The following is a 20,280-nucleotide window of genomic DNA, read 5'->3' as shown; positions in this document are numbered from 1 at the left end:
AGTTCGCAGACCAAAATTTAGAGAAAAAAGAGGGCCACAAGGAAAGCCAACATTTTGGCCCTAGCCTTCCAAGGTCAATTAAGACTCAGGACATATGAGAAATTGTACTGTAACATCATGTAACTCAGTTGTGTCCCAAATTTTCTGATCAAGGAGATTATGGGGTCAAAGAGGAAAGTGATGGATGATGTAGAGTGTGCCTAAGGAGAGTCACATGGAGAGAAAACTTTCTCTCAAGTTGTCACAAAGAGCAAATTGGCCAAGCAATGGCCATGACTCATTCACATGGCTGACACTGACAAAGGTTCTACAACCTGAGGAACAGGATCTCAGGATAAATCCTGAGGGGATTTGACTGATCTTATCAGATCAAAAAGCTACAATTCTTGTTACATAGGTCTTGCTTTATCTTGGTCTTAACAATCCAGCAGAAAAGTATAAAAGCAAAGTATAAGAAGTAATTTACATATTTGATGTTTCATATTATTTGTTAGGGTCAAAATTTTTCAATGAAAAAAAGAAGTTTCCTATGAAACATATATGAAATTTTTTAATAGAAACCATTGTTACAGGTAACATTTATAAAGTTTCATTTATAATAGTTAAAAGCCAGGAAAACTCCACATGCCCATCAACAGAACAGCTGGTGCAGACAAGAGAATTCTCATATAGTCATGCAAAAGAATAGTATTCATCATTTTTTAACAAGGCAAAATTTCAGATACACCAAGCAGGATAACTCTTACAGTAATGGCAAAAACAAAAGAAGCCAGACACCGAATGAGAAAAAAGTGTTTGATTTTATTTTCATAAAGCAAAAGAATAGGCCAAAACAAATCAGTAGTGAGGAAAGTCAGTATAGTGTTTTTCTCTGAAGCTGTTACCTACCTTCTAATGCTGACGTATCAATTTTGTTTGTTTTCAGACTTATTAAGGTTTAATTAATGATTTAAATTGTGTATATTTATGGTGTACAATGGTATTTTCCTAAGTATGTATGCACTATGAAATGACTGAATCAGGCTGATTGATATATCTATAACCTTGCTTGTTTATTATTTTTTATGGCGACAACATTCAATATCTACTCTCAGCAGTTTTCAAATATTTCATACATTATTGTTAACTGCCATCCTCATGCTGTGCCAGAGAGCTCCAGAACTTAGTCCTGCTGCCTAATGCACACTTCCTGCTTTTTGGGCAATATCTCCCCACACACCCTCCCTACAGCCCCTTCTACTCTCAGGTTCTATAAGCCCAACTCTTAGATTTCACATGTAAGTGAGACCAGGCAGTATTTTCCTTTTCGTGCCTGGCTTATTTTACTTAGAATAGCATCTTCCAGATTTAACCATGTTGTTACAAACAATAAGATTTCCTTCTTTGGGGGCATGAAATAGTACGTCATTACACGCACACATACACACACACACACACCCCACATGTGTTCATCTTTCATATCACTTCATACCACACTGTCTTTTTCTTCTACTCATAAGTATGTAGTTTGGTTCTGCATGTCAGCTTTTATGAACCATACCGCAGAGAACACTAGAGTATAGATTTCTGTTACTCATGTTGACCTCATTTTCTTTGGACATGTACCCGGCAGTGGGATTGCTGGGTCATATGGAATTCTATTTTTATTTTTTTATTTTTTTATTTTTATTTTTATTTTTATTTTTTTTTTGGATTTTTTTTTTGGAATTCTATTTTTAATCCTTTGAGGAATTTTCATACCGATACCTATAGTAACCGTACTAAGTGAAATTCCCACAAACTATATGAAAATTACTTTCGCTCTATAGCCTTGCCAATAATTGTTCTCTTTCCTTTTTTGATAACAACTCCCAAAGGTGTGAGGTCATATTTCATTATGGCTTGTTGTCCTGTGTTTGTTTGTTTAGAGACAGGGTCTCAACTCACTTGTGGCCCAAGCTGACCTTAAACACATAGCGATCCTCCTGCCTCAGCCTCCCAAGTGTTGGGATTACAGGTGTGTGCCAGCATGCCCAGTTTAATTTCAGTTCCGATTTGCATTTCCTGATGATTTCTCTTGTTGAGGAATTTTTCATATGTTTGTTGGCCATCTGTATGTCTTTTGAAGAATGTTTATTTAAATGCTCTGCTCATTGTTTAATGGGATTTTTGCTACTGAGTTGAGTTCGGCATATATTTTGAATATTATATTTGCATGGTTTGCAATACTTTCTCTATTCCTTAGAGTGTCACTTCATTTTGTTGATTGTGTCCTTTGACATACAGGCACTTTTTTGTTTGATGTAATCTTATTTACCCTTTTTTTTTTCCCTTCTGTTGCCTATACTTTTGGGATCAGATCCAAAATATCTTTACCAAAACCAATTTTCCCTGTATTTTCTTCAAGTAATTTTAGAAGTTTTGGACTTACCATCTAACTTTTCAGTCCATTTTGAGGTGATTTCTGTGTATCTGTGAGAAAAGTTCAATTTCATTTTTCTGCATATAGACACTCTGCTTTCCCAGTGTAATTTGTTGAAGAGATTGTTCTTTCCCTCCTGTGTGTTCTTGGCATCTTTATTGAATATCAATTGACAGTAAACGTGTGGATTTATTTCTGGATCTTCTGTTTTGTTCCATTCATCTGTGTATCTTTTTTATGCCAGTACAATACTGTTCTGATTACTGTAACTAGGCAATTTGGAGATTAGGTAGTATGATGTTCCTAGCTTTACTCTTTTCACTCAAGATTGCTTTGGCTATTAGGGATTATTTAGGGTTTCATAGGAATTTTAGGATCTTTTTTCTAGTCCTATAAAAAGTATTATTGCAGTTTTTACAATTGCATCCAATCTTAAAAAATATTGCTTTAAGTAGTGTAGTCACTTTAACAATATTTATGCTTCAGGTTCATGACCATGGGGTATATTTTCATTTATTTGTATCTTCTTCAATTTATTTCATCGATGTTTTATGATTTTAAATGAACAGGTCTTTTGCTTTCTTGGTCATATTAACTTCTAAATATTTTAACTCCATTTTTTAAAACAAAGGGTGGATTTTAATCTTTATTCACAGATCTGCAAAATGTGAGGTTCCACATAGAAATAAGAAACCCCTTCAAAGGCTAAACTCCACACAGTACATACGGTTTGGAACTGTTCCAGCACAGTTTCATTGTAAAAAGCACTACAACAACAAACCCCATTGAAAAAAGCATTCTTAGTAGAGAGCAGAGAAACTTACACTGAGCATCATGTCCAACAAAAACTGATGCCCCCTCAGGCGTACACCTAGAAGTTGAAGGCGTCAGGAGCCCTGTCCTGAGCTTGGAAGGTGAAGCCTTCAGAAATAGTGTCTAGCACACTATTTTGAACTTCTTATTCTTTTCCTTTTCCTTCTCCTCCTCCTTCTTCCTCTTCATCATCCTCTTTCCTTTCCCCTCCTCCTCCTCCTCCTCCTCCTCCTTCCACTGAGAAATAGTTCTCAACCAAATTTAACGAGGCCCTATACACAAGCTCATTTTCATGGTTCCGTAGAGCTCAGTCTTGTCCAAGTCTCACATTCTTTGATCACTATACTAAGCTTCTTAATTTCACCTAGTTTCTCAGCAGCCTGAAGGATATTTGAAATGGCATCCAAAATAACAAGAAAACTATTTGTATCCTTCACAGTTAGTTAAGAGATTCAGTAGAGGCTGGGAAGACAGCTCAGAGACACAAGCACCTACCTGGCAGGTGCAAGGTTCTGAGTTTGGTCCCTTGCCCCACATGCTGTGCTGGCCCCGAAACCCTGTGTGGTGGCACATGCCTATAATCCTTGCACTTGAGAGTTTGAGACAGGAGGATCACTGCGAGTTCAAAACCAGCCTACAGCCTACAAAAGTGAACACAATGCCAGCCCAAACTGCATAGCAAGATCCTGTCTCAAAACCAAGAGGTTCTATTATACCACAATAAATAAGGTATGCAATCTGTTCCTCTGTCCCACTGCTTGTATACAGCCCATATAGCTTCCTTTTGTGTCTTAAGTCTGCTTTAGAAAGAACATTGATGAGGAATGGGACTAATCTATGATTTACAACCTGCTGTATCTGGTCCTGCTAGCCAGCTGTGATGTTTGACACTGTCCCTGTGTCTTCCTGAATATTAGTTTTGGGGTGAGTGAGCATGCTGGGAAAGACAGCAAGCGCTCCTGCCTTTGCTACAATGTGAGTCTGTTCATCTGTTCCAGTCACAACATTCCCTATGGCTCTGAGTGTGGGAGTCATAATGGTCAATTTGTCTGATCCTAGAAGTTTCACTAGATGGGACACAACTTCTGTTTTTATGACCATTTCAATGCATTCATTTGGACCAACAGTAAGGTAAGAAGTAGCCCAGAAGATATGTGCTAATACTTCAAGAGCAGGAGATGAATCAAAGAGGAAAAATTTGCTTGACAGCATCCAACAGGGGGTGAAGGATTGCTGTGTGGCAAAGGTTTGAAAGTGTCCAGGTAAGATGACATAAGTAACCACCTGCTAAAGAGACATATCAGGAACTGCAAGAAGAGCCAAGAGTAGATCACTTGCGCCATATTTGATAACCAAGACTCAGGAAACTGAACTATGGCCTGCAGTGTCTCCTAGAGCCCAGATAGTTTGTTTCCTGGTGTGTGCTCTGGGAGATGTCAGAAGAGAAATGAGCGTGGAGATCGCATCTCCATCCGCCACAGCCCTGGTCTGTTCTGACAAGCTGGAGGCAATGTTAGGGGGTGTCCAAGCAGGCACAAACCAGGTGGGACTACAGTCAATTCTGCCCAAGAAGGACACAATTTTTGGGATCAAAACAGCCAGTATTATGTGGTCTATGAGGCAAGGGGCTGTTTTCCCAAAAAAGAAGTTTCCTAGATGCTTGAGTAGCTTGGAGCTGGCTTGCACATTACTGCTGTTTATGCTTTGCCGATGTCATCAACCGTCCATCTCACAGTGCCCTGGCTGTTGCAGTTTTCCTGCAGGGGTGAAACAGCATCAGCAGGAAATGGGCTTAAATTTCTCCTTCTCCACCTCTGGTCATCCTTCTTAGCTCTCCTTGGCTCCACGTTAACTCCTATTCACCACCACCTCATTTCTGTACTATCTTTTCTCTTGTTCTTGAATTTTTTCAGCTGGACAGCTGGTGACTTAGCATTTTCATCAGTAGACATGGTTATGAGTCAAAAGTGAGAGCAGGTGGTACTGAGGGGCTCACCGGTTGTGGAAGGGGTGCTCTCAAGATGCCCTTTAATGCGTTTTCTGATGAATGAGAATGCTATTTTTTGCACATAAATGTTGATGAAAAACTGTGAGTTTCCTATTAAAGAAAGCCCAACATTTTAATTTAAAAGAATGGTGTCTGCATTTACTAATTAAATACTATTTGTGTTTTCTAAAGCAGAGCTTGAAAACACCCGGCATGCTTCACACAGTAAGCATCCAGCCAGACTACAAATGATCATAGTCATCATCATCCCCTTTGTGCTGTTTTCAATGCAGCTGATGACTCACCAGCAGTATTTTGTGACGCTACCATATTAGTGGTGAGAAGAGCGCTTCTGGACCCACTTAATGATGGATTCATTAGAACATTCAGAACTGCTGAAGTCGCAGCAACGGAGGCTTCACCCAGCGGGCTGTGAGGCCCACATCTGTGCTGTAAACCTCTGCCGAGTGAGGGACACCAGAGCATCTACTTCAGCTGCAATAGACATGACCTGAGGGGTTGGCATGCCTAGTGTGGGCGTACTGGAGGCTGAACCAACAGGCAGCCACAGAACTGGTACTCTTCCCACGGAAGTAGATGCCTTTTTTAGTAAAGACCTGAGTAGTGTGAAGCTGTTAAGCAGGATCGAACAGGCTGTAATCTAGGGACTGAATAGGGCTCGATCAAGGCAAAGGAGGTTGGTTTCTCCTTCCTGCAACATCTAATTAACTATCTCTCAGAGGAGGAGAGATACCAGACTGGTCAGCTCGACCAGTCACACATCATATGTGTCGGCAGTGGCTTTCTTGGCATGGCTTGAATAAATTTCAGCGTCTAGAACTGTGGTTACATATTGGAAGCAAACTCCAGTATCTGACTGGTAACTCTCAGCTCATATTCTGTGATCCCATATCCTTCAGCATGGGTGTTCCTCGCGGCATGCCCTTGGGAGGACTAATCTTGCCAGACTCCACGATATCTGCTAATCAAACTTCTGGAGTTCCATCACCACATCATGTATTTCAGTCCTGATGCAGACACAAGTTCTTTGCCTAGAATGGTCTTAGTAAGGCTTGCCTGGTCAGGATTTTGGGAGCACCACAGTCCCAGATGCAGGGGCCTCAGCATGTCAGCTCGCTCACATTCCTTTAATACTATTTTCAATATGACTTTTTTTCTCAATGTATTCCTTGTTCTTAACTTATAGACACTCCAACAATTTTTTGTATGTTGTTTTCATATCCTGTAACTTTACTGAATTTTTGATGGAATCTGTAGAACTTCCTAAATGTAAGATCATGTCATCTATAAACAAAAACAATTAAACTTTTTCAATGGAAACATTGATTTTAATCTGTGTCCTGGAGGATCAATGTTTTAATAGGGAAACCGACATAGCACGAGATGCACAAATGTATAAGAAATTACAAGACTGATTTACAACGATTGGCCGCAGTGTGGGATGAGGAAGCTCTTGTCTCCTTCCTTCACTTCTTCTCTCCTTCCCACCTTCCTTCCTCCCTCCCTCCTCCCTCCCTGCACACTGAGACTGAAGGTTTCGCTCCAAGGTCTGGAGTCCACTTCTATGGGATGGAAGCTGAAGATTCTACTCCACAAGGCTAAAGGTGATGAGGCAGAAGGCAAAGAGTCTGTGCTGGAAGGCAGGAGGTGACACCCAGGCTGAAGGCAGAGAGTGAGATATCCCCAAACAGAAGCAAGCCCTGCCTCCCTCACTGCCCCTTTACGCTATCCCAGTGACAAGCAGTCCTAGGGTGGTTCCCTACCACCTAAGGCCTATAATTGCTGAGCCAATTAGCTAAGTTTCTGAACTGCTCACGTTGACACAATCACTCACACATTACTGTTGTTTACATGGAGAGAAGCATAGGTTAAAAACTGGCTTTTAGCATTCTATCTCCAGAAAAGAAAAATCAAACATAAGCACAAGCAAAAAGAATACTCTTTACTGATATTCTCTTTATAGATAACTTTTTAGGAGCAAATATATAATTAACTCTTAAGTTGCCTTAATACGATCTTCAATTTTATTATACTGCTCACTGTGTTTCAGATCTAAAATGTCCCCCACAAGTATCATGTCTGCTTATGAGGCCTACTTGGAAGTGGGTCCCTGGTGATGTGACTCAGAGGGGTGCATTTTCCTCCTCAGGCTTCCCTTCCTCTCCGTCCCTTCCCTTCCATCCCTTTCCTTCCCCTTCCCTTCCCTTCTCCTTCCCTTCCCTTCCCTTTTCCTCCCCCCTCCCTCCCCTCTTCCTCCCTCCCTCTGCTCTTTTCTGCCTAGCTACAGTGAATAGCTCTCCTCCACCACACCACTCTGGTGTGTCATTCTGCCTTGGAGCCAGATAACCATGAACTGAGTCCCCTGGAACTGTGAGCCTAAATGAACCGATCTCAGGTATTTTGTCCCAGGAATGGGAATGTGACTGATACAGCTCCTTTTTGCAAGATGCCTTTGCCTATGGCTCAGTCACATAACTATCTGCTGAGTGTCACTTGTTCTCACCTCATTCTCACAGTTAGCTCTGGTGGCACAGAAGGTTAGGCATCATTGTTCCAACATAAGCAGATGTAGGCTCAACTTATTAATAACCAAGTTGGGACTAGCACTCAGATCTCTCAAACCAAAATCAAATAACTCTTCCCTAACAGTCGTCCACCACTCCTTGCCTCACCATGATTCGCTGTTCCTGTTGGGGTCCTCCTGAGAGGAACTGCTAATGAATGGTGATCATCTGGTAATATCAAAGAAGGCTGTCATGTAGTATACATATACTACATGCAAGTGATATGTTTCCTCACCATTGTCATCATTACTCTTCTCAGCTGGAGAAGGTATGGAAAAGAATGTCTATTCCCCTTCCATATTTGCAATAATTGAGGCTTTGTGAGCTTGTATAACTCTCCCAAGGTGACTCAGCAAGTGAATCAGAGTCCTGGAATAGTATAAGTCCAGATCAGCATAACTTCAAATTCTGCGTGTTTAAGCAGTAATGTTTTGCTTCCTCTACCAGGCATTCACAGAAAACAATATCTTCCATAAGTATACACAACTGTGTCCTAGCCCAGTACAGCTTGTTGGGTTCCAGCCCTGTTATGCTTTGGTCTATATGAGACCCCACCTAAAGCTCCGTGCAGTCATAGGGTAGTTTTCAGAGGTGGATGAATCTAGAATGTGTGATGGATTCCTGGTGCAATGCTGGGGTTAAGGGTGGGTGTTTGCTGGATCAGTCCACTGATTGGACTAACCTAATCTCAGAAGGATGGCTGAGGAACTACATAGAACAGAGAGAGGCTTGTCCACTACTCTTGCTCCTCTACTGCTTCTGCCATTTTCCCTTGCTGTGAGCTATCGCCCCTCTGCCATGTACCACTCTGCCTTGGAGCCAGCTGATTATGGACTGAACCTCTATAAACTGCAAGATAAGTAAACCTTTCCTTCCTTAACCTTAAGTGTCATGCATTTTTTCTCAGCAACAGGACAAAAGTAAGACAAGTCTATTAATCTGAGCTCAAACTAAAACCTTCTGCATCTGCTGTCTTTGGATCTCAGGAAAGGAAATCCTTCCTGATGCACCACACAGATGTCACAGACAGGGCTGAGAGGAACAGGGAACTTAAGAACTTGAGGATCTTATCAACATCTAATTTCACCTAGATCTATTTGTGCAAAGTTATACAAAATGTTACTCTGTACTTCCATGCATGCAGAACTGATTGTTAAGCACAAACTTCACTTTCATAACAGAATATGTGTTAGGAATTGAATGTACACTTCAGGACCAAGTGTTTCAAAGTAGCCTTTTTCAATTTGCAGCTCAAATATCATTTATCTACCTCCTACAGTAGACCCAAGTCCAGGCTGAGGTCTCCCCCTCTTCTTGTGATACGCTGATGAAAAAGAGAAAACTTTTGGCAGCCCAGAGCTGGCCCAGAACTCACAGCTAAACCCTGAGATTCTGCTGGACAGAACACTCTCAACACTAAACAAAGTCATTCTGCAACTGAGACGGATCAAAACACAAACAAGACTACTTCATATTCTGTCTGAACACAGACAAAAAAATGAGCCATGCTTAAGCAGAAAGACTAACATCTTCCTTCACAGCTGATATGAATGGCTATTGTTTCTTTATAAATCATGGCTCCCATCTCATCTGTTCTTTTTGCCTTTTACATGAGAATTACCAAGCTCTCCCTTGATAGATTTTCCCCACATCCTGACAGCAGTCAGTGCAGAGCGGTGCTAGCCCTCGTCCAACTCTTCCTGAAGCAGCACACACAGCCTGTCTTTTTTACTTCCTCCTACTGAGATGTGCCATTGATCCCTGAAGTGTATGTTCTCCCTCAGTATAAGAAGGTTTTAAAAATGTGTTCAATTATAGGTGTGTGCTTGGTCACTTTTGCCTAAAGAGTAATATCACCTACTACTCGCCTTAAAGCTCCTATGACACTGAGAAGTCTGTTGAATTTGCAAAATGAGATGAAACATTTCAGTATGAAACATATTTCCTTCTTTAAAGATTGAGGATTCTATGTACCATGCAACAGTGCCAAAAGCTATCAGTGGAAAGGCAAGTGCTTTCATCTATGACCACAACTCCATGAGCACTGTTGAAGCAGGCCACACTTTGAGTTTCTATACCATTTAATGTTTAGCATAAGTTAAAGGCCAGCAGGGCTGAGGAAAAGTGTTCACGCCTGGGGGTGAAACCCCAAGGAGGAGTGTGTGAAGATCCTGACCCAACAAAAGGAAGGAAGGGAAATGTAGATACTTCTGTTCAAGACAGAAATAGAGCAGTGGAGCAGAGAAACTCCTGCCTGTTGGGGAATTACATTCTCATAAGAGGAGATAGCAAAAAATTAAACAGGATACCATTAAGCAGAACAGGAAAATGCTATTATGTGGGGGGGAGCTCATGAAAGGTGAGTTTCAAATAGCTAACATAGCTCATTTCAAAGGAAAACGAGCCACGTGGTTTTCCCTGTGATGCGTACCTGCTCCAGTTGCCACCAGACTGCTGGGAATTTCTATGCCAAATTCCAGCTCATACAGCAATACTTTCGAAAACTTAGCAGTTGGAGCTGGCTGCTGGCAAAGAGCTCAGTTAGTGACACCAGTCAGGGACAGGCTGTGCTGTATCTTGAACAAAGTTTTAAACACAGGTAGTATGGCATGCTGAGCTCGCCAAAAGTACACAAACATTCAAAATCTAGGCAATGCTTTGTGGTAGCTACAGGATCACTCACCTTGAAAAATACCTAGGTATATGGATGATGTAGTTATGATGAGCTGGTATGGATTTTTTCATTAACTTTCTTGAAATAACTTACTTGGTGTTTTTAGGATTCCACAGTATACAAGGTTAGAGTGGCTGAAGAAACAGTGCTGCCACTCCAAGAATGTAAGTATGCCTGCTCCAGGTGATTCTGAGAAATACAGAATTTAGGAAGACCCTTGCAACTTAGCAAGATCCGGTCTCAAAATAATTTTTAATGGGGGTTTGGGGATTGGTAGGATATGGCTCATTGCCAAGGCCTGTTTCCACAAGGGGTGTGTGTGGGGGGGGTGGTCATGTCCCTAGCCAAGCATGAGCCAGAAATGGCAGAATTCTGAGCGCCTGAATTGTAAACTATCCACAGGGTTGGAAGAATCCCTAACTTATCCTCAGAGTTGCCTGGAAATGTTCTTGACCTGTATAATTTTAAATTTACCAGAAAGCACCAGGAGCTGTTCTGCAGCCTGAGACACACTGAGGGACCCTGTGTGGTACTCAGCTGTATGTGACTGTAACAAACACCTGAGCTAAATAAAATTAAGAACTCTTTTAAAAAAATCTTTTACTTACTTATTTGTTACAGGGTCTTGCTATGAAGCTCAGACTCAGAGTGATCCTCCTGTCTCAGCCTTCCCAGTGCTGGGGTTACAGGGGTTCGCTACCATGCCTAGTTTCAAGGCCGGCTCAGTGTGGAGCCGAAATGGCATGTGGTACAGGGGACTGAACCCCAGTCCTTGTGCTTGCCAGGCAGGAGCTTAGATAGCTGTGCTTTCTCCCCAGCACAAAAAACTTAAAAAGAAGAAAGGTTAATCATGGCTTGTAGTGGGGCGGGGGTCACGGCCCTGACCAATTGGCCCCACCATCTCTGGGCCTGTAGTGAGACAGTGCACTGAGGAAGGGAACACGTATTAGGTCCTAATGTCAGCCAAGCAGGAAAAAATAAAGGAGCCAAAGAGACTGAGGTCCCACCATCTCCCTTGAGGGCACACTCCTAATAACCTCAGTGTCACCCCTTAAGGTTTCCACCACTTCCCAAACCCTCCATTCTGGGAAATAAGCCTTTCACACAGGGGCCTTTGGGTTCCAAAGATGTCCCTTGGTCCCAGCAACTGTTATACAAATAACAGCTCATCATTTCTGCAAGGGGAAGGACATGGACTTTTGTCCTCAGCCATGCCCCAGGACACTCCCCACAGCTGGCACACCTCTCCTCCTAGCCATGATGACAAGCAGAAGGCCTCTAGGAGTCTCCACTCTCCTGAAAATAGAGAAATTCAGCAGGCTCCGCAGGGGGCTCGGAACTGCTCCTTTTGCCCATGCTTTCTGCCTGTATTGAGCCCTCCTGTTTCTTATTCTATGCCTCTGTCCTCACTTTTTTAAAGCACTTCTTTGGTCTCACCCCTCTGTGAGGCCAGCAGGATTGAAGCCCACCTGCCACATTTTCCAGGCCCTGTTCTCAGGCTGCCTTCTTCAAAAGGCACCGGGAGCCTGCAAGCAGGCGCAGGGATACAGGTTCAATCCCTGGGCCTGCCATTCCGGCCCCACCCGGGGGCACACTGAGTCCGCAATTGAGACTAGGCATGGTGGTGCACGCCTGTAATCCCAGCTCTTGGGAGGCTGTAAACAGGTGGATCATTATGAGTTCGATCTAGTAGTGAGACCCTGAACACCTGTAGACCTTTCCCTAAAATACAAAAAAGTAAATAAAAATAAAAGCCATCTGTTCTAATAACTGTTCCCCCTTTTCCCGCTTTTGTTTATTTCCATATAAAATAGCAGTCTATAACTAGCACTGATGAAATACAATAAGAAAAGAAATCACTCCTGCCCAGAAGGGGGCGCGATTTTACAGGAACTAGGTTGATAAGGATTGTGTCTCGCAGTGACAAAGAATGAAACCCAGCGGGGCGAGGCAGGGCACAAGTGAATTTGTTTAAGAGACACAAAGGCAAGGAAGTAAAAGATATAAGAACAAAGAAGCAGCCCCCTGCCAGCGGAGAGGAGGTCCGGAGGAGGATAACCAAGATGTCTCTTTGTCCAGGAATTTTAAAGGGGTTTAGAAAGCAGCTCTACCCATTGTGTGAGCGATCCAGTCTCCTCGTACAGGACCTACATGCTTTCCTGGATTCGATCTATGCGGGGTTCACACAGCGTCTATGCAGGGCCTGTGCAGCCAGTGCGGCCTGATCATGTTCCAGAGACGTCTCAACAGGTGAAGGACAGCTGGCAGGGGTCTTTAAAGATCTTTGGAGGATGACTCAGAAGATGCCCCGTTCTGTTTCCTGACCCATTTAGGGGCCACTGTCCTCACTTCCTGATAGGATTTCACTGCCTATTTTATGAACTCCTGTCCCCAAATCAAGATGCTGTGAACTTTGGTGACAGTTTACAAGCATAAAGACAAGGCCGGGGGCCTGCCCATTAGCCCAGTTGTTTAAGTACCTGCTTAAGCAAAGTAGTCAGGCTCAGGATTCAGTGGTTCGATCCCCAGATCCTCATGCCTTAGCAGACCTGCCCTTAAGGCATCCTGAGCCAGCCCCCACCCCTCAAAAAAATCCTTCTGAACTTTGAGGGCCAGGGAGATAGCTCAGTTGAGTAAGTGCTTGCCTGACAAGCTCAAGGTTCTGAGTTCAATCCCTCGTATCCCCCCCCACAAAAAAGGGAAAAAACAAGGCCAAGATTCCTATCTACTGTATAGGCTCTCCCCACTGCTCAGTGTCAGAATTCTGTCTGAGACTCCGTGGATTAACTTCCAATCCATTCTTTTTGTCAGTCTGGCCACAATGACTCAGCCTGAGTCCTATGTTGACACACAGCCTTCTCACTGCCCCTTAGGAATTTCTCTCCTTGGTCTCTCTGGAGTCATTTCGACCTTCATCCTACTTTCTTGCTGCCCCAGAAGCAAGTGTATAGATTCGTGTGTGTGTGTGTGTGTGTGTGTGTGTGTGTGTGTGTGTGGTACTGGGGATTGTAGTGAGCTACATTCCTGACACTTTTGGTTTTTGTTTTTACTAAGTCACTTAGTTGTCCAGCATTGGTTTGAATTTGAAATCCTCCTTCCTCAGCCCTCTGAAGTACTGGGATCACAAATGTGTGCCACCATGCCAGGCTGGAACCTTCTCTCTATGTGTTCCTACAATGGGAGACAGGCATGAGGTAAGTAAACACAGCATTTCTAGAGACTCCAGAAATCCTTACGGTCCTGGCCCTTGGACAACTTGGCAGGTGTGGTGGATATGGTAAGGTGCCTTCCTCTGATGTGAATGAGAAGTGGGAGAGAAGTAAAGAAAACCTTCATTTCGTGGTAGAGGAGGGCTGCCAAAGAGAAGCAAGAGCCCTCGGGGAGGATGGAGGGAGACAGAGAATTTATCGGGCTGGTTTGGTGGTGGAGTTTGTATGGGCAGTACAGGGTCCGAACACGCACTGACTGGGGAAGGCTTTCTGCATGCAAAAAAATAAAAGAGAAGGTTGAGATTAACCAGAGAGAAGAGGATGGAAGTCAGTCTAGGAGCAGCCCCTGGTTGGTCTTGGAGCCCTGTTCCACACTGACTCACTGCTATGATGACCCTGCAGACTGTTGTATGGTGCCAACCCATCATATGTGGCCTCCACTTGTACTGGTCTCAAGCTTGGAGCTTCTCTCTGTCTCCATAAAGGCCTGGGAGTCCTTTCCTCCCCTGTAGTCTCCCTTTCCACAGCAATAACAGAATGAATGTGGCCCTCCCAAGCAGGTGAGTGATCCTTTGTCCCTTTCTACTTCAGGAACAAATGCTTAGAAGCCACCTCAAGATCACATGGTGCAGGACTTGGATTAGCTACCAGAAACGATTACCCAACTGTTCTACACTGCTTGTGAGGAGCAGCAGAATCTCCTTGTCACGGAAGCTGTTGAGCCAGTAGAATTTCATCTGTCTGGCATAGTTAGATGAGTCTCTCCACAGCCAGGAAACTAAATGGGCCTGCTGCTCAGAATCTCCCACGCCGTAGCAGCCAGCATTTGCAGCGATGGTGCTCTTTTGTTGATTTGAATAATCACCCCTTCTAGCCCAGGGAAGTGTCTGCTTCATCACTGATTTCTCATAACGTGCATCAGAGCCCTGGGGAATATCCGGGTAGCAACACTTCTAAACTATCACGACTCACAGAGTAGTGGATTTGCTGGTGGGGGCAGGCAAGGGGCTGCTGTTAGCTGAGAAACACCCTAGCATGGGAGGTGCTTGTGCATCACTGACAAGGGAATTAAAGGCTCAGTCACCCTCCGGGTGGAAAGGAGGGTGGAGGACAGATCCTAGCAAGTAGTCCTCTCCCCTGTAACCAGAAGTCTGATCGTTACTTTAGAGATATCAGCTGCTACGTGGCAGGGACAAAGGGCTTTAAGTGAGCTTCCACATGTGGCAGCCAAGAGAAACTGGCTTCAGGCATAGCCAGCCATCGCTCAGGTTCTGGTTCCCGCCCGTATACTGCCTTGTGCTAGTTACCAACTGCATCCGCCTGGCAGCCTCAGAGGCAGACACGAGAGGGATCCATGTCAAGCGCTTAGCACAGCTTGCTGCAAATGATAGGAGTAAGTGCCAGTTAGGAGGGTTTCAAATGTGAGGGTAGTTATTTTGTTATGTACATGATGTTCCTGGGAAGTTCCACATTTTAAGGGTAGGAATAGCAGAAGAATGTGTCCCTTGACTAAATTGGGAAATAGTAATGAACTAAGAAACAGCAGAGGGGCAGCAATTGGTGGGACATGATGGTGTACACCTATAATCTCAGCACACAGGAGTCTGAGGCAGGAGGATCACTGTGAATTTGAGGCCAGCCTGCGGTACATAAGCAAGTTCAAGGCCATCCTGAACTACAAAACAAGACATTGTCTTCAAATAAACAAAGTCTTCAAAAAAATGTTTAACCCTTAAAATCTCTATTTACAATAGAGATTCATTTGAAGTTGCTGCATACTCTGCCCATGTTAAACAATAAACTCAGTTTTGTCTCATTAAAAGAACAAAATAGAGGCAGCCAGATAGCTCAGCAGACTAAAGTGGCTGCTTATGCAGACACAGGGACTGGGGTTCGATACCCAGGGTGCTGTGCTGGCCCCGCCCCCAGGGCACCCTGAGAAGGCAAATGAGACTGGGTGCGCTGGCATGCGCCCATAATCCCAGCACTTGGGAGGCTGTAAACAGGAGGATCACTATGAGTCCGATTATGCAGTGAGACCCTGTAGACCCTGTACTAAATACATTTTTAAAAAAGAACAAAATAAACACAAAACAAGGAACAGGGATGGTGCAGTAGCATTAACCAGGGTATGTCTGCTCCTTTTAGGAGAAAGGTGGGGGGAGGGGGGCTGGGGTACTTGAGCGCCGTCTGCAGGGCCCTGTGAGAACTAGTTCCACTTTCTACATCTTTTCTCCTAGGAAGCCTATGGGCAGACTTCAACAGAGCCCCAAAATTGGTTTGCTTCCAAAGAAAATTACCACAAACTGGAAACTTGAATATATCTATTCATTATCTGGTCTTGGTGTATGAAAGGATCATTAATTAAGGCCAGAAAAAGAAATGGTTCTGTTTGACAGGATGGCAAGCAGGAAAACCTTCCTACCCAGGGGCCTTGGCCGAGACTAAGTCTCTGAGTCCCAGCCAGCTGCAGCCCCAGGTAGGTATCCCGCAGATGAAGACTGGCGCCCTGAAGCCTGGACTCGAAGGCCAGGGTCTGAGTCCTTCTCCACCACCAGATGGCACAAAGCTAGCAAATCCTTTCCGGACTCCACATTCGTACCTCTGTAAAACAGATTAAAAATAATGCACCCCCCAAGACCATCGTGAGACTTATATAAACTCTTTCAGATGAAAATATTTTACAAGCCACCAAAAGAATTTGCATAAGGGAGAAAGGAAATTAGCATCCTCTTAGTGTCTGCTGTTTCCTAAGCAGACAAAGCCTTTCCTTGCATGATGCTCCCATGTAACTGAATACAATGTGCATTGTCATTAAGTGTCCACTGATGAATGTTCATTAGCTTATTTTTTGAGATGATTTAGTTGCTTCTCCAAAGCCACTATCACTTTGCTGGTGAAGGGGGTGCTCTTGTGTGGACCTGCCAAACACGGGTTTTGGTTCCCACTACATGAGAAGGACAGCACCCTGTGACAGTGATTCTGGGGTGATGCTCAGAGCGGTGGGTCCTCGCAGGTCACCCACATGAATATCAGGAGCTCACAGAAGCATAACGCTCAACACAGGGGAATTATATCACAGTTCAGAGAAAATGCCTAGCACTCCTGATTTAGACCACTGTCCTTTCAATCTAGATTTCTTGCACATTATGGCTAGGAAAATGAAGAGGGTGAATTGCTCTTGACTAGCAGATCAAGTGCGTACCAGAAAACAGACAGGCAAGCTGAGATGCTAAGCACTAGCAGAATGCCTATACAGACCTGCTGGGCTTCTGCCTCCTCACTGGTCCCTCTCCCCCATGCCATTGTCCTTTAGGGGGTGATAAGAGAGTAAGCCAGCCCACGAGCCTTCTGGACTTCTTCAAGAAAAGACAAACAGGGCTGGAAGTGCAGTTCGGTAGAAGAGTGGTTTCCTAACATGCATGAAGCCCCAAATTCAACCCCAGTACCACAAAGGAGAGAGAAAAGAGCAAGAGAGAAAAAGGGAAGTGAGAGAGAGACAAGACAGCAATACAAGAAAGGACCCATCATGAGCATTATCATGGGAACTAAAGGAACAATGTAATAACTCCAACTTACTAAACACTTGCCATATAGTGAGTGGTTAGAAGCCTCGTGAAATGGAGATTCTCATCTCTGTCCCACAGATGAGGTGCAAAGATAACATCCAAGGTTCTCAGGCTTTGGCCACAGCTACCAGAAGGTTGGAGGGCAAAGTGTCTTCCTGGAGAGGCTCTGTTCCACTCACTGCAGGGCTAGAGGGTGCATCATGGGGGACAAATTATAGGTACTGCCTGGACATTGGCTTCCTCATCCCTCTTTCCCCAACACACTGATGAATGTGGCTCCTTTCATCTGTGAGACTCCATAAAATAGCCCAGCCACTGCACTGAGCTGCTCAGAGGAGGCTTCTCCTTTGCTACAGTAGCCATGAGTGTGCCTGTGTCATTTGCTTTCCAGAGTCCCTGAAAGGCTCTACACTATGGCACAAAAGATATTACTAACACTGGGGCAGAAGTTTAGTACAGCAAAGGGAACAAATCCCTGCAGGAAATATGTCTACAATTTCTTTCAGAAATCCAACGGACAACAGAGAGCATTGCATTTGACAAGAGACCTGGGCACAAATCCAACTTCTGATAGAACTAGTGCGTCCTTGGGCATGGTGGCTCACGTTCCCATGTCTGTTTCCTCTTTTAAGAAATGGGACAAATAATGTTGCCTGAGTAATCCGTCATATGGGGAAAGAGCAATACAAATGAAAGTTTGGCTTTGAGAGGGCAGAGCGGTGGCTGTGCTAGGTAAGGACAAGAACGTGAAGGGCATTGAAGCTTCACACACTCCTTCTGTGTTCAGCCCAAAGACAGACCCCACATATGTCCTGGATCAGAGGCCACCATGCCCGATTGTACGACCCTCCTGCCTACAGACAGTTGGGCCTGCACACAGCCTCGCTCCTTACAACCATACTCTGTTGCCTCTCAGCTTCCCAAAGCTTGTGCTGCCCAACATGTAAAAGGGGATGTCTTTCCCTTTGAGGCATGTTTTTCCCTCTTGCTCTGGATATATCCTACCAGGTCTCACTGTGAAACAATCACTGTAGGCGCCACTCCATAAGAGATCTTGTACTAAGTCTCAGGTGACCACTTATCACACAGGGAGGGAACAGCTCACAAAGGAGTGAATTTGTTCCACCAGCTTTTTTCCATTCTGGAAAGGAAGAGGTATGCGTGAGCATGTTTACAGAAGAAAAAGGGCACAGAAATAAGCCCTCTAGGTACCATGGCTGATTTTCCTGTTTTTGAAGCTAGAAAGTAATTTGATAAAAAGGTATATAATCATACAGTTTGATATGGTAAGGGTTAGGGAAAAACAAAGTAGTCATCCCTAAACATTCTTTTAAGATACCCTTTTAAATTGTAATAATAATTTATATACTCATCAATATTTTAAATTGTAAGATGCTAGTTCCCGCTTCTATTTTCTAAAGTCAAAAGCTTGGCGATTTCTATAGCACTATGCCAGACATGTAACCAACTTGTTAGAAGCATGGCAGAAAGGAAACACAAAGAAGATAAAGGATCCACAAGTGGGTGCTTAATATCCACTGCCACTCAAGTCACTTTTTGAAAGCACACCATTGAGTTTTCAAAACATGAGGTTTAAACATAATCAGTGATAACAATGTATCTATGAAAAATCACTCATGAACTGTAGGGATCCATCGGTCTCATTGCAATCAATTCTACCCGGGGAGAAATGGTGGCAAGAATGAGAAAAGATAGACAAGAAGACAAAAGCTGGGCTAAGTGGTCACTGGTCTGCCTGATAGGCAAGACTAATGCAACTACATAACAAAACCTCTGTTTATTTATACTTTTGCAAAGTCAGTCCCGGGACTGAAGTGGCTTGTTTGCTTTAGGCACTGAGGCCTAGTCCACCTACACGCATTTGATCAATTTTCTAGCTTACGCAGTTCCCAAAAATGAACAACTTTTACAAATTCTCTTAAAAGAAGCTTGATTATCAATCCATTATACATAGGATCATGGACTTTCAGACCAGGGCAAAACCTTGCTCCATCCCTCATTTCATATGTAGATGGGTAAACTTGACTGGGAAAGCTCAAGCCGTTTATCCAAAGGCACCTGGCAAATAGTGGCCTTGGAAAGAAACAGATGCTACTCACTTTTTTAGTTAAATACATTTTTAAGGAATTTCATGTGATTTCTTTAATACTCATCAAGGTCACTTTTGCGAGATTGTCTTCACGGTAACTCTTTGTAAAAGAACTGGGGCTTAATTCAATCCTTCTGTCAGCCCACAGTTCTTCTATCTCCACTTGAATTATGGACGATATGCCAACTTCAAAAACTATTGTGGTCTTATATCCAATTTCTTCTGGCAATTTCCATTTTTTAGAACATTTATGGTAGATGGATCTGCTTTGCTCTGACACCTTCTCTAAACATGCGTGAGCTCATTCATTTCCAGAGCTATTCAGTGTAGTACAGGCCTCTAGGATGTTCAGTTATTGCATTTAAACAAACATGGTCCAACACAGTGAGACAGAGCTTCAACTCCAGCCCCATGCTCAAACAGAAGCAGATTAACCTCATCACTTTTATTAGCAGTAAGTTATTGTTCATTGCACAGCAGGAATATTCCTTCTTGTATATGTCAAAATACACACTAAACAATGAGTTCTGAATTGCAAAAGAAGATTTTTTTTATACTTGTCCATGCCACTCACTATTGTATTTATAACTACCTTAACAATCACTATTTTAACACTTTTTGAACCTAAAAATTATTATTGTTACATCAGATTACAAACAAGTTGTATCCAGAAGTTTATTTGTGAGATCTTTGTAGAACCCAAACCTTGCTATTAGAAAGTGCTTTACGAATAGGAATTAAGCACCTAGGTAGTTCCTCCCAGGAATCCTCACCTATAGTGCCCATAAAGTCACTCAACTAACACACTGAGTATGTAGGACTGGGAGTCTGAGACCCTCTTCCTTGTGGAAAACAGTGTAATTCCAGGCCTTTCCTTTTCTAAGCTTCTCTCAGAGAGAGAGAGGGAGACAGACAGTAAGACAGACAGACCA

The 20,280-nt window shown here is 43.5% G+C and overlaps 3 pseudogenes; all 3 read right to left on the bottom strand.

Moving 5' to 3' along the window:
- Positions 1-3,272: 3,272 nt before the first annotated feature.
- On the bottom strand, positions 3,273-5,166 carry LOC101585168 (annotated as a pseudogene).
- A 299-nt stretch (positions 5,167-5,465) lies between these two features.
- LOC101559668 lies at positions 5,466-6,180 on the bottom strand (annotated as a pseudogene).
- A 13,649-nt stretch (positions 6,181-19,829) lies between these two features.
- LOC111813959 lies at positions 19,830-19,929 on the bottom strand (annotated as a pseudogene).
- Between the last annotated feature and the right edge of the window lie 351 nt (positions 19,930-20,280).

Source organism: Octodon degus, unplaced genomic scaffold (genome assembly GCF_000260255.1).
Source record: "Octodon degus isolate 3935 unplaced genomic scaffold, OctDeg1.0 scaffold00246, whole genome shotgun sequence".
Lineage (NCBI taxonomy): Eukaryota > Metazoa > Chordata > Mammalia > Rodentia > Octodontidae > Octodon > Octodon degus.
This window is presented reverse-complemented; position numbering and strand designations above follow the sequence as displayed.